General features: G+C 32.3%; 1 protein-coding gene across 15 annotated transcripts in view; it reads right to left on the reverse strand.

Moving 5' to 3' along the window:
- Positions 1–16,051, reverse strand: part of ANK2 (ankyrin 2) — an 819,525-nt gene that overhangs the window by 406,407 nt on the left and 397,067 nt on the right. The window lies entirely within an intron of this gene.

Here is a 16,051-nt window from a genome sequence, read left to right on the forward strand (position 1 = left end):
AAATCAGGAAGATCTGAAGACAAAAATATGCCTCAGAAACTTACTAGATGAGTAATCTTGGGTAAGTTATTTAACTTCTCTCAGTCACAGTTTCTTTATCTGTAAAATGGAGACAATAGAGATCACTTCAGAGTTTTGCTATGAAGATCAAATCAAATGAGAACATGTATAGCACTTTGCAAACTCCCAAGTACTCTACAAATGTTAGGTGTCATTATCATTCTTATTACTGATGATTCATTTCATTTCTACCTGACATTAGAGTACCTGCTTGTTAAGTGCCCATCAATTTTTCAATTCCACAAATGCTACCAACTTAAAGAATGACAAGATAAAATATCTCTACTCTGTCTCCTTCCTATCTTTTACCATATCAAAGATCACATCAGATATATACATTTGTTGTTTGCTCAGATTTCAACCAAGAAAATCAAGGAATAATCATTTTAACAGCACATCTCAAAAATTGCTACTTCATATGAAGGTCCTGCCATATCTTAGAAAATGCTGATAACTGCTAACTCTGTAACACTTGCCACATAGTAAAGTAAAAAAGATAAAATGCAGGAGAAGGATGGCCAATTTACAAAATACACTTTATTCACAACCCTAGGAGTTAGAGATATGTGTGATTATTATAAATGAATAAATGTACTTTAAGGAGTTAAATGGCTAGCCTATAGTCACCAATTACAGTTCATTGATGATAAGCAGCATCACAGTTTCTTAACTCAATTATCTGACTTCAGTTATAGTGTTCTTTTTACTACGAGTTTTTTTCCTTAGCATGGTGTTAATTTCCTTAGAAATGGTGTTAATGGTGAAGGTTAGGTTAGCAATTTTAATACATGTGGTCATAGATCTTCATTCTTTTGTTCAAAATTCATAAATGACTTGGGACTATACTTCCTATTCTCTATTCTTCTAAGGTTATTAGGTTTTTAAGGGAATTTAAGAGTCATTCTGTGTTGCTGACTGATGAGCAATATTCCAAAAGCATCTGGTCCAAGCTGTGCTAATACATTATTGCCAAATTCAAGTATGTGGATACATTTCAACATAGTACCAGGGACATTTTATGATGTAAATATGAGTTAATCATCATTTATTAAGTGTTTACAATGTGCCAGGCATTGTATTAGATGCTATGGGCAACAAAGGCAAAAATGAAACAGCTCCCCTTCTCATGGGTATTATATTCTATCACAGGAGACAAGATGTCTATATATAATTATATACAAGAATATATATGCGGTAATTTGGGGATAGAAGAGATTATTAACAGCCAGTGAATTAGGATACCTCATGTAGGAACTGAACTTTTAAGCAAATGAGGAGTTCTAACATGTAGAAGTAAGGAAGGAGTACTTTCCCAGCTTAAGGGACAATGTATTCAGAGGCAAAGTGTCAGAAGATGGAATGTCTGGTGTGAGAAACATACAATATCATATAGAACAATATGTTATATAGAACATGTAAGAATTTTTCTTTTTACACGTCAACCTAAAAATCTCCAACCATTATCAACTCAATTCAATTTAACAAACATATATTAATCACTTATACTACATAAGATACCATGATGGGTCCTGAAGAAATAAAGACAAAAATTAAAGTTACCACCCTAAAAAAAGCTTATATTCTACTAAAGGAATATTACATAAACCTAAATAAGTATCACAAATGGGAAATTACAGAAAGAAAGAATATTACCCTTTGAGGGAAATGAGAAAAGTTTCAAAGGAGGTGATATCTGAGGTTCCATTAAGGAAGAAAAGATATATAGAGAGAAAGATAAGGAGCCAGTGGTGTAGACATGCTGAATATTTCAAATAAATGAAGGGAGAAGATGGAGTATCTAGTTGATGGAAAGCCTGGTAATTAACTCTGCTGAAATGTGAACTTATGAAGGAGAATGATGTAAAATAAAACTGGAAAGGATAAATATCAGCTAGCTTGTGGAGAACTTAGATGCCAAGCTAACAAGTTTATTTGTTATTTCATCTACAAGAGAGGAAAAGGAATGTCTTGGCCCTAGTTAGAATATATGTAGAGTACTGAGTAGCATCACACTTTAGGAAGCACCTTGATTATCCTAATATTATCCAGGGGATAAAAATTAGAATGTTGTTGTTGTTGTTGTTGTTCATCCTTTGTTTTTGAAGAAGACCAATGACATCATAGGATGATGTCTTGACTTGTTTGTGAATTGAATTTAAATGACACAGATTTGCACAAAGAAAAGTCCTCAAGATTATAAAACATGAGAATCACTTAAAGGAACAAGAAATATTTGCTGGAAAAGAAAAGACTTGGGCAGAAGATAATTGTTTTCAGATATTTAAAAGATCACCCCATGGACAATTTGAGGGAGAAGAACTAGGAAACAACAGGTGGAAATCAAGAATATTCTCAAAAATAGTTAAAATCATAATTAGCCTAACTTTTTAAAGGACACATTATAATTTTTCTTTTAAAAAAACTTTCATATATTATCTTCTTTTATTCCAACACTGATTGATACATATGTGTGTGTATATGTATGTGTATATATATATATATATATATATATATCATAAATAGGTTATAAAAGCTGATAAAGTTTAAATGACTTGCCAAGATCATTGGAATAGTTAGTGAAAGAATTAAGAGAAGAGCCCCTAGGCTTTGTGCTCTTCCCTCTTGGCAACTCTGTCTCCTCAAGAGTTATCTCTTGCTTGAATCTGTTAAGACACAAAATTTAAGAAAACATAAGGAAAAACAACAACAATCTAGAAACAAAAATCCAAAGAAAAATTGCCTAATATACCATAATGTCAGTGACTGGCTGCAGTGGGGAGGCCAATTGAGCCTGGGTGAGGTCAAGGGCAAATATAATTTCCAGGCAGCTTTTAAAGCAAGCAATTGGACATAACTAAAAGGAGTGGTGCCATTATTCAGGCATACTCTGTAAAGCAGAGCTATAACTTGATATAATGGCTCACAATGTGACCTTGGAAAAGTCATTTCATACTTCTTAGCTTCTGCTTCTTCCTCTGTAAAACTGGGAGGCCATAATGGCTACTTTACAAGATTGTTGTGAGGATCCAATAAAATAATGTTTGTACAATGTCTTGCAAACCTTTCAGTGTTATGTCAGACATTATTATCATTATAAAATGTGAAAAACAACTGTCTCTGAAGAATAAGGAATTCAAATCATACTGAGGTACACAGCAAACATGAGCAGATTGCAAGACATAGCCAAAGACAAACTCCAAAGAAGAAAAATAAAGAATGTCTTCAAAGAAACATACATTAGTTTGTTTTGTATGACTTCACATGCATAACTGATATCATATTGCTTACTTTCTTAATTAGTGGAGGAGGGGGTCAAGAGAAAAAGAGACTCTGAAATTCAAATTTAAAAAAATTAATGTAAATAAATAAAGCATAATTTTTTAAAAGGTTAAGAAGAGATATTAAGAAGAAATGATGGCATCTTTTGGCAAGAATAGAGGATGATGACAACCTCATTTGGAACCCACATAATGTCAGGAGAAAGTGAGGAAAGCTTCCAGAGTATTGGGTGGATCCTTTGTAGTGAAAGTTTAGGAAGACGTGGATGTGAATCACACATGTTGTGCAGAGAGATAGATTTCAATCTGCATCATTGAAGGGAATTTATTGATGATATCAGAGGTATATTTGAGAATAATTTATCAAAATAAAAATATCCCAAAATATAAATATTGCATAAGCCAACACTTCCAGCTCCTTCCAAGAAATTTTTCAAAAATAATAACCTTATAACATCATTCTAAAGGCAGTTTTTCCCAGTGTTTCATTGAAGATACTTGTTTTCCAACTACAGAGAGGTAATCTTAGCAAGGTGAGCAAGGAAACCATCATAAGATAAGATCAAAATATTGAGACATGAATGGGTCCTCAGAAGCCATCCACTCCAACTCCATCTTTATATAGATAAGGAAAACAAGATTGAAAGAGAGTAAGTGATTTGCTTAGGGTCACACAGCTGGTAAATATCTATGCTAGGATGTGAAATCAGGTCTTCCTAATTCCAGCACAACAAAGAAAATAGTGGTAATGAGGCATAGCTATATGCTTCAGATTAACCACAGGGATGTGAAGTCATTAAAAAAAAACAACAACAGACTGCACCCAGAGAGAGGATTGTGGGGACTGAGTATATATATCACAACATGGTATTTTCATTTTTTGGGTGGTTGTTTGCTTGCATTTTGTTTTCTTTCTCATTTTTCCCCATTTTGATCTGATTTTTCTTGTGCAGCATAATATTTTGTGGAAATATGTATAGAAGAACTACACATGTTTAACATATATTGAATTATTTACTGTCTAGGGGAGGGAGTGAGGGAGAAAATGGGAAACAAAGAAGTAGATTAGAAAATTTCAAAAACTGAAATTAAAAAATTGAGCGAATTACCAAGAATTAATCAGCCACTCACCAAGAATATAAGTATCTCAAGTGCCAGGCACTCTGGTAGGCACTTGAGGTAGATTAAAAATGAAAACGCTCATGACCACATATAACTTATATTTTATCAGGGAAACATACAAAATTAAGTAGATACTGTATATATATATATATATATATATATATATATATACACACATATACATATACATATATGTGTGTGTATATGTGTATATATATAGTATCTCCTTAAATAGTATGTATATGTACAATATAATATAGTAAATATGTTTATAATATATATACTATAAATAATAGATACTACATAGTATTTATAGTGCCTTTTACATTTTCTATTTATCTATACAGGTAATTTGGAGAAAGAAGCACTAACAGCTGTGAGAGAATGAGACAAGGACATATCTTCACTAGGAGGCATGATCTTGAAAGGAGAAAAGTATTCAGAAAGGTGGAGAGAAGGAAGTGTATTATAATCCTGGGCAGCATAACCACAAATGATCCCTAAATGTTACTACTGGCTCATTCAGGACATCCAACAGAAACTAGTCTCTGTTACTTTTTCTTCAAAAAAGTCTTTCATCATAGTCTTGAGTTCTGCTGAATGGTAAACAAGGAAGATGAAACAGATCTGATCTATGGCTTTCTTTCTAGATTTGTTGTTTAGTCATTTTTCAATCTAGTCTGCATCTTCATGAACCCTTTGGGAGTTTTCTTGTTAAAGATAATAGAATGGTTTGCCATTTCCTTCTCCAACTCATTCTAGAGACAAGGAAATGGGTAAATAGGTTAAATGACTTGCCCAGAGTCATACAACTAGTGTGTCTGAGGCTGGATTTGGGCTTAGGAAGAGAGTTTTCCTGACTCCAGGTCTGGCACTGAAATGGACGCTATCCCTAACCTGCTTCTGCACTCCTGAGACCATGAGAACATTATTTCAGTTTCAGCTCTGTCTGCAGTCAAAACTATATTGCCAGCTCTTCACTCCCTAACAAAGGTGGTATTTTCTGTTTCCAATTACAGGCACACATAGTCCTTAGATATGCCACCTTAAGACCTTGACAACTTGACAAATATAAAACTTAAAAAAATATTGTCTTACTGCCTGTTTGGGAATGGAATTCTTAGTGTGATAACCTTTGCCTCCTGTCTGGGAAAGGAATTTCGTTGTGGATTTTTATATAAATATGTGTCTCTGAAACCGCTTAGCACTGATTCCCTTGGTCCTGATGGGATTCAGTCCTGGCCAGTAATAATAAATGCTTTTAAACTTTCATTATTTTGGCTGTCCTGTATTTTCTCTCATCTGGGTACTTCAACACTTATCCTTTATAATTACCTCCACACATTTTCATTTTGTTATTTGCTGTTCCTTGTACATCGTACCATCTTCTATCTCCAAATCTTTGAAAAGACTGGCCCTATCCAGATTGTTCTCCATCTTCACCTCCGCTCATGGAATCCCCAACTTTCTCCAAAATCATCTTTTGGACAACTTTCCTGATCTTACTTTTGAAACACCTCCCCACCCCTTCTAATTGAAAAATCTTGCATTTATTTTGTATTTACAAAATATCCCCCAAAGGATTAGGACAGTTTTAATCTTTATTAGCTTTAATAGTTTAACATTACACTAAGACTTTTGGGGAACACTGAATATTTAATGGCATGTGTACATATTGTTTCCTTCCTCCCCCATTAGATTATAAGCTTTTGGTTTTATTTTTGCCTTTGTATTTCAGCATAAATGCTTTAATTGAATTGCCTCTAAGATTGGATCAAAGACATTCTGTTTTATTTGCCAAACATACAACTGAGAACACAGACTAGGAGCTAGTGCTGATTTAAATCCTTTCGAGGACCTGTTTGCCTTCCTTTCATTGAAATGTCCTATTTGATGTCAATAACATAACATGTTTAAATAAATACATTGGCTCATTCTTACAGAACCATAAATTTAGCATGTGTCTAAATCCAAGGACAAACTGAAGAGCATTAATTTCTTCATCACTTAAAGAGGGATGAATCCAGGAAATAAATCAAAACCTCCCAAAGGCAATGATGTAATTCACCCCAAATGATTAAAGAGTGATGAATGTTTGGAAACAGAATTGAAACCTCACCTTCAAGGTACATGAATGCATTTCTATAAAATTGGCAGTGCAATCAAGTCCTTAGTCTTAACATAATAATTGTTAATTGATCAATGTGAATGCAATTAATAACAAAGGATATTATACAAAAACCTCCCCTCTTTAAATTACAATGACTTTTTAATTATTTATTATCTGTACCATGTGTATCATATGTGGTTAATATGTGTGTGTATATATATATATACACACATATATATATATATATATGTGCATATATTCCCAAGGCAATTTTTTATATAATTTTGCAAAGAAGATGATGACTTCAATTGATAAAGAGATCTTCCTCACAGAGAGTTTCCTATACCGACAGTAACATAAGTAGATAGACAGATGGACAAATGATTGATAGATAGATAGATAAGAAGGTAGATAGACCACTCCATATAGAAGGAAGGAAACAAGCATTTATTAAGTATTGACTATGCACCAGATACTAGGCTAAATGCTTTTCAAATATTATTTCATTTAATCCCCACAATAACCCAGGGAAATAGGTTCTATTATATATTGTATGTGGCTTTTTTATACATTAATTCATCCTAAATTTTTCCCTTGGGAAAAATTTTTTTTCAAAACATTTTAATGCATTCATGTATTTTACACAATTATGAAATTAAGCTTAAAATTGCTGCAAAAATAAAGAATTTATAATAGATAAGACTGTATTGGGAGATAGGAAACAATATAAAAGAGAATAATATTTTGCTGTGCTGTGCTATTGATATATGGTAATATTTTAGATGTATTTTAACAAAGTAAAATAATGGATTATTATTCTGTAGTTAGGCTTCTGGCAACTTCATCTAGTATAGGAGAAAATATTAAACAGCATCAGAAGACCAACAACAAAATCTAGATTTATTATACTGTTATTACTTTGGGCACATCATTTAAATTTTTCTGAGGTTCTGTTTCCTCTTCTATAAAAAAAAAGTTTTGGATTAAATGATCTCTACAGTTTCTTCTATCTATAAACCCTATAAATGATACAGTCCCACAAGTAGAAATTAAAGAATAGACTTCTGAGCATAAACACAAAATAACTGTCACATATTTATTTCACAATAAAGTCTTGAAGCCAATCTCAGGCTTTTAGATTTCTACAAAGCATAAAATAACCAGCAGTAGTTTGGGCTCTCAAATTTACTTAAGAAACTTTCAGCTCTGCCCTTAAAAAAAAGAAACTCTAGTCATACGACAACCAAACATATAGCCTTATGCATCTCTCCCACTCTTAGCAACATCAGTGTATTACAGCACAGTACAATAATTGCTATTCATAATGGTTATCTTGAGTCATCAAAAAATCAAATGTTTTAAATGTCCTCTGCATAATGAAACAGAGAAGTGTGATTAATTCATATTATTCTAATAAATTAAGAAAAGAGTATAAATAATCTTTATATTCACAAAAGGTAAATCAGTTATCTGGGAAAAAATAATGATGTAGAATTTCTCATCATTATCATATAAAAGAGATGTTGCTGTAGTTGAATAATAGTCAAATATCCTATATATAACTCTTCCATGCTGTTGTACAGGAAATACCACTCTTGATAATGAAAGAAGATATTAATTCAGTTTGCTGATATCAAAAAATGTTCTTTACATGTCAAATTCAACAAACATTTACCAAGTACATAATAATTATAAGATATTGAGGCCAGTACTGAGGACATAGATAAGGGCTGACTCTGTTCTCAAGGTATTTATACTAGAATGAGTAAGAAGTTTTGAAGGGTAAGAGGGACAAGGGGAAAAAAATATATAAATAGCATGATATAAGAGAGAGTGAGTTAAGGCAAAAAGAGCAGTTCAGATAAAGTGCTATGAGAAATGTAAAGAGAGATAGGGACAATCAAGGAAGTATTCTTGAAGAAAGAGATCCCAAAGAAAGGGAGAAATTTTAATAAATTAAGAAATGAAGAAATAATATGAATAAAGGTACAGAGATAGAAAAAGGTGAGATAGTTTTAGGACAGAGAAATTAATGCAGTTTGGTTGGACCACTGACAAAGTGAAAGACAGTAGGACATGTTAATACTAGAAAAGGTGACTGAAGATAATTTGTGAAGAACTTGACTGCCAGAATCTATACTAAATATCTTTTTCAGTAGGTAATGAGGTGGAATGATATAATTAGGATAGAATCTTAGAAAGATTATTTGAGCAGTGATATATAAAAGATGGAATAGAGAGAAAATAAACTGGAAGCAGGATAACTACCTAAGAGGCTAATATTTATAGAATAGGACCCAAATCAAGATATTGTAATGGGATTGATTGAGAGATATTTTAGAGATAGATCAGATAATTGTTTTAAAAGGGAAAGTGAGGGAGAAGAAAGAAGTAAAAATAACTGTGGTGTTGTAGGAGCTCAGTGATGAGAACAATGATATCATCAACAGAAAGAGGTTTTACAGGAAGAGGGATTTTGGAAGGAGTAAGATAAGGTATTTGGAGTACATTGAGTTCCAGGTGCCAGCTGGCTGTCCAAATGTAGATGTGGGACTTGAGCTCTGGGAAAAAGCTGAGGATAGATATAACTTTAGGAGAAAGAAGTATCAACTGAGTTGAAATTATAGCTTTGCTCTTATTGTCTAGGTAACCTAGCACAAGTTATTTAGTGAATCTAGTTATTATAAAATGAAGAGATTAGACTAGATTACTTGAATGTCTCTTTCGAATCGGTGATACTCAAAATCGTCTGTACCATAGGACTGGATGCCATCACCAAGAGTATATAGAGAGAGAACAAGTCCCAGGACACTAGCCTGAGAGGTATCCATAAGTAAGGTGTAGAATAAGGATGAGAAGAAAGTAAATTTCTTTGAATTATCATTTTAAAATTGCATTGTAATGACTCACACTCCTTAACTTTTCAATTTCCAAATCAAACCGAATATATATTGTTAAACCAAGAAATGATCAAAATCTCTTCTATCAATTGCATTATTCTGCATGTGCTGAAAGGCAAGATTGTTCTAGATTTCTTCTGGTTCTATACCCAGACAGCAGAAATATGTGATAGGTCCTCCATAAGTACAAATAATGCACCATCTGAAGTAGTCTCATTATTTGAATTCGGACCTATATTTCCATTAGGCTAGTACCAATTACCATATTTTATATAATTGTAACTTTGAATAGTATTAATTTAAATACATTCAACCATGTCAGGGGATTCATTGCACACACTAATTGGGAACTAGCTGTAAAAAAAATAAATAATTTAGTATGAGTATTTGGGTGCTGCTTAATATATTGAAAGTTATCTAATCCTTTCAAAAGCTCAAAGAAACTTTGAATTTCCCCCAGGTTAAATTATAACATTATAAATGACAGTTCACTTCCCCAAATACCAAAAGAATTAGAGTTGTAAATATAATTAGAAATATAGTTGCTAGTATAATAGTCCTGTGTTATGAAAACCACACCCAATGAGCTATGCTTGTGGGACAGGTAGAGTACTGCTGCTAATCAAGAACTTTGAAGACCCAGACTAGAGAAATCTATGATGGGAATGCAAAATATGCTTACTCTAACAAAGTTATTTTAAAATTGTGTCTCATACAAATTTATTATGAAATTAGGGCTTAAATTTTATTAGAATTAAAAGCAATATAAACAACCACTAAACATCAAAAGCAAAGTACATTTCCATATATATGAATTCTTAAGAATATATTGAAAATATATTAATGATGTTTACAAGCTGCTTCAAATGACTTTTTAATACCAGAAGTCTCAGAATGAAATATAAACATCACATCAGCTAATTTGATTGACTATTTCCTAAGAATCTTTTTAAATTCAATTTTATGTCATTTTCAATTCCAAATTTTCTCTTTTTAAATTTCTGTTTGTTTGTTTTGTTTGCTTGAGAGTTAAGTAACTTGGCTAGGATTACACACCTAAGAAGTGTTGTGTTTGAAGCCAGATTTTGAACTCAGGTCCTCCTGACTCCAGGGCTGGTGCCCTATCCACTGCACCACTTAGGTGCCCTTACAAATTCTCTTTTATCTCTCCCCCTTCCCCACCATTGTGAAGGCAAGAAAGGAGATCAAATCAGTCAATACTTTAAAAATCCACTAGAAAGTCAAATACTGAAGTGGAAGCTTAAATACTCTGGCCACATAATGAGAAGGCATTACTCATTGAAAAAAATCCTACTATTGGGAAAGATTGAAGGCAAAAAGAAAAGGGGATATCAGAGGATGAGATAGATAGATAATATCATGAAAATAACAAACATGAACTTAAGACAGACTTCAAAGGATAGTAGAAGACAGAAGTGACTGGCATGGGGTCATAAAGAGTCAGACACAACTGAATGAATGAACACCACCATCACTAAGTTACTTTACAGATTGTCTCTTCGCTCTGTTCATTTGATTTTGTCCTTACAAATGTTCTCAGATTTTTCTGAAATTATGTCCTTCATGATTTCTTACAACATTATAGTATTCCCCAGATTCACATACTCGATCAGTCATTCCCTAGGTGATGGATATCTACTCTTTCCAATTTTTAAACATTCCAAAAATAGCTGCTATAAATACTTTTGCACATATTCGTCCTTTACTTTTAGTTTGATCGCTTTGGGATGGAGATCTAGAAGTAGTATTGCTAAACAAAAAGGTATGCACTATTTAGTAATATTTTGTTCATAATAAATCATATTCCAGAATAATTGGACCAATTCCACCATTAGAACACCTGTTTTTCCAAATTCCCTGAAAGATTTGTCCCTTTCCTTTTGTGTCAGTCTTAGTTAATCTGATGAGTGTGAAAATGTTACTTCAGAGCTATTTTATTCATGTTTCTCTCTTTATTAATAATTTAGAGAATTATTTTCATATTGCTATTTAGATCTTTGATTTCTTCCTATGATAATTGCCTTTTCATATATATTTGACTATTTATCAATTTGGGAAACTTTTATTCTTATAAAATTGACTCAATTCCTTACATATTTTAGAAATGAGATCTTAATCAAAGAAACTAGATAGATGTCCCCATCATTTTCTTGCTTTAAAAAAAAATTTAGCTTCACTGATATTGTTCATGTGAAAACTTTTTAATATTATAAAATTAAAACTATTCATTTTGCTTCCTGTGAATCTCTGTATTTCTTGTTTGGTCAATTCTTCTTTTATCCACAGATATGACAAGCAATTTCTTTCATGATCCACTAATTTGCTTATATCACCATTTATGTCCAAATTATATACCCATTTTGAACTTTCTTAACCAATGTGATGTGAGATATTGATCTGTGTCTAGTTTCTGCCAGATTATTTTGGATTTTTCCTGATAGTTTTGTTGCTGTTCTTTGCTTGCTTGTCAAATAGATTGTCTATCTAATCTGTTCCTCTATTTCTTTTAGTTATTATTTTTCATTTGTTTCAGTCGTGTTTGACTCTTCATGACCTGATTCAGCATTTTCTGTCAAAGACACCGGGATGGGCTGCCATTTCCTTCTCCAGCTCAAGGATGGGTAAATTGAAGCAGAGTTAAGAGACTTGCCCAAGGTCACAAAGATAGTATCTGAAAGCAGATTTGAACTCAGGATGTGCAATACCAAATTGTTTTTAAGATTACACTTTTTTAGTATGTTACTAGATTTGGTACTGCTAATACATCTTCCTTCCCATTTTTTTCAATAATTCCCTTGATATTCTTCTGTTATGATTTTTTCCTAACTCTATAAAGTAATTCTTTTTGTAACACAAAATAAGTAAATTAATTCATACAATATTGCCATTTTTGTTATGCTGTCTTGGCAGGTCGACCTATGTAATATTTTTCCAGTTTTTTAGATCTGTCTTTATATGAATGAAATGAAAAGTGAAATAATTATGTTCATAGAGAATTTTTCTATCACTTCCAGTTGGCTTTTGTTGGTAATATACAGAAATGCTGATAAATTGCATAGGTTTTTTTTTGTATACTGCAACTTTTCTGGAGTTATTAATGGTTTCTATTAATTTTGGTTTTGTTTTTTTAGAAGATTTTTTTGGTTGGCTTTCTAGGGTTCTCTAAGTAAACTATGATGTTAATTATAAAGAGTGATAGTTTGTTTTCTTGTTGCCTATGTTTGTTCCTTCAATATATTTTTCTTATAGCATTGCTATAGCTAGCATTTCTATCACAAAATGTAACAGTAATGGTGATAATGGATTGTTTTTTCTATAATAAGGATATAAAAGAAAAATTAGAATAGCAGGATATTTCTGAAGCTAATAGAGGGATTATGTCCATAAAATGAGGAGTGTTTAACAGCATTAAAATTTGCAGAAATCAAAGTGGATGAGGCCTTGGAGAAAGGGTCTGTGAGATTAGAAAACTGGCACGGTATAATAGGGGAGGCACTTGATCTAGAATCAGAGAACCTAAGTTTGAATCCCAATTCAACCACTTACTACTTATGTGGCTCTGGGCAATCCATTTTGTGTGGATTTTTCATGTGTTTCCTTATCTATGGAAAAAAAAAAAGAGTTGGACTCTGACATCCAACCTTCCTTACTCCTCTAAAATTATGATCCAAAATCTCTGATTTGGTTATTTGATGCTGCCTGGTGACTATAGGTTAAGTGATTTCAGTATAATGGCATGACTAAAATTCCAGTTTCAAAGAATTAAAAGGCTAGGCAATGTGAATATAGAGGGTATAGATCATTTTTTAAAGATGTTTAGAAGTGAAAGAAAAGATAAGAATGAGGAAAGAGGTAGCTGAGTGACACAGGGGGAAAGCATTTTTTTTGTATTGGAGGGACCTGAGTAAGTGTTCAAAAAGATGAGAAGAAGCCTATGGTGAGAGAAAGATCAAGAGAAAAAGATAAGTTCTGGTATAAGATTGGTGAACAGGATCAAGAGCAAAGAAAAGGATTAGCTTCAGTCAAGAATATAACTTTATTTCTTTGGCAGGAAGAAGAGAGATAGAGTAATGAAATTTTAGAAATTTGAGGGAATGGAGAGGAGCCAAGTGAGTTTATAGCAGATCATTTCAATCTTCTTAGTGAAGCTAGAGGCAGAATCATCAGTTCTAATTGTGAATATGTTGGTGGGATTGGGGGAGAGTTGTTAGTAAAATGTGAATATTGTTTGGAATGGTTATTGGGAAATGAAATAAAATACTTGGAAATGCTAAGTAATAGTAAGGACCCACTTGAACTTTTATGTACCAAGAATTTATAATGGTTGAAACCAGCTCAAGCAAATAAATCATCTAATTGATTGGTAAAGGTTGTTACCATATCAAATCAATTGTGACTGATATCTATTGTGTAGATTGAAAATGTAAATAGTTTGTAAGTCCATGCTTCATTTTGATTGCAGATAATTATGTTCAAATATGGAGATTTAACATAGGATCATGAGAGAGTATAGTATTTTGTAATAATAAGTACAATATGAAATTACAAGGAATATGTGGGAAAGGTGGGGCAGAAGATGAAACAGTTCATCCCTCCTATTTAAACTCTGGTGAAAAGACTGATTTAGTCTTTCCTCTAAAGCCTTAAGAGAAAAAATAAAAAGTATAAACTCAAATATACAATTACCTCTTTACTCACCCAAATATATTCAACTATTAAGAAAACAAATCTAGTTTTAATTTTTAAGAAAGTGGAATATCTTACACTGTCAGCATACTTTTCTTCCTGCCCATATTGCCTATGGGCAATTATGCCCATTCCTGCACAGCTTGTAAATAGTAATCAGCATATTTTATTTTTTAAATTTATTTTATTTGAAAAAAAAGGGTAAGAAAAACAGAAAAGGATACAAAACAAAATAAAGCAAAACAAAAGAGAACATTGTCATGTGCCCAGCAGAACATCAGGGAGGATTCAAGATATATAATAACAAACTACCAGATCAAAAAAGTATATGTGTCTGTGTAATAGTAAAAGAAATTGTATTCATGAATGTCCATTTTTTCTTTCCTTCTTTGTAAATTGTTCTTTGATTCTCAGTCATCAACATATTTTAAAAAACAGGGATGTGCTGCATGGAAAATCTCAAGAATATCCTGAATGAATTCACTCAAAAAAAAAAGTCATTTACATTAAGCACTTTTACTAGCTTATATACTGATTCTTTTTTTGTTGATTTTTGTTTTAATGGAAGTTTTAAATTCCTCAGAGAATAAACAATACCCTCTATATAAATTAAAACATCTACTTCTGTGGTACTGTAGTTTAATAAACTTGATTCTGGTTTGTTCATGGGTTTTTGTCAATTTTGAGAATGGGATCAATATGAAAAGTCACTTTGACATCAGTGGCCAACTTGACTTGTCTGGAATGACATGCCAGAAGCCACAGCAAGACTTAAAAAGAGATACATGTATTGTTATCTTTTATAGATGATGAAACTGAGGCTTAGAAGTGAGAAGTCATTACTAATAAATGTCAGAGAAAGAATTTGAACCCATGAGTAGAGATAAAGTAACACATGTCAGAGATGTTATAGGGGAAAGACCATGTCTTGGAAATGAAATAGAACATGTCAGAGGCAGCATTTAAATTCAGATCTTTACTCCTTTCTAAGTCCAACTCTATTTCTACTACAGTGTTTCAAGTTTTATCCAGAAAGAGATTTTCCCAAAAGTTACAGAAAACAATGAGAAACATAATTGGTATTTGGTTTTACACAAATTAACCATCTTGGGGGAACTAACATATAAGAAATAATATAAAAGATATTCTCAAAGTAACATGTGACTAAAAAAGAAAGTGAGTTGGTCATGTGTAGAAAAGGGGGATGATGAATAGATAACTTTGTTATTATATAAGAAGAGGAAAGTTTCCCAAAGATTAAATGCTCCATGAAGAATTTATAGAAAGTTATCAAAAGAAATGAATAGGATTTGTGGAGGGAGGATCCAAGTCAGTTAGATCATAGAACTGTCAAAGAACTTGCCACCTAGTACTGCTAGTACACCAGACCAAACCACAAAGAGCAATGTTTATTAGAAAGCTGAAATGCAAACTAAATTATACAATCTCAGATGTGTCCACATGCTGATTTGTTTTGCATATGAATTCCATGTCAAAAGAGCAGCATTTGGGATGTGTGGTAGTTTGTTAAATGGTAAAAATACACACAAAAAAGAATATTAATAAAACTTTTTTAATTAACAGAAAAAAGGAAAATGCAAAAGGGATACAAAAGAGCAATTTTGTTAACATGTTTCTTTATAAAATAATGTAACCAAAGTTCACAGTTTCTTATATAATCATTTCATGTTAAAATGTTTGTTGTTGACTGTTAAATTTACAATAAAAAAGAAAAGTTAAGGAAAAAAATTAATTCTAAGTTGCAATTTGAGATGTCAAGAACCCACAGATTCAGAAACTACCTATTCCCTTACACATGTGCACGTGCCCACGTGCACATGCACACACATGCACACACACACACACACACACAC

Source organism: Sarcophilus harrisii, chromosome 6, assembly GCF_902635505.1.
Source record: "Sarcophilus harrisii chromosome 6, mSarHar1.11, whole genome shotgun sequence".
In the NCBI taxonomy this organism is placed as follows: Eukaryota; Metazoa; Chordata; class Mammalia; order Dasyuromorphia; family Dasyuridae; genus Sarcophilus; species Sarcophilus harrisii.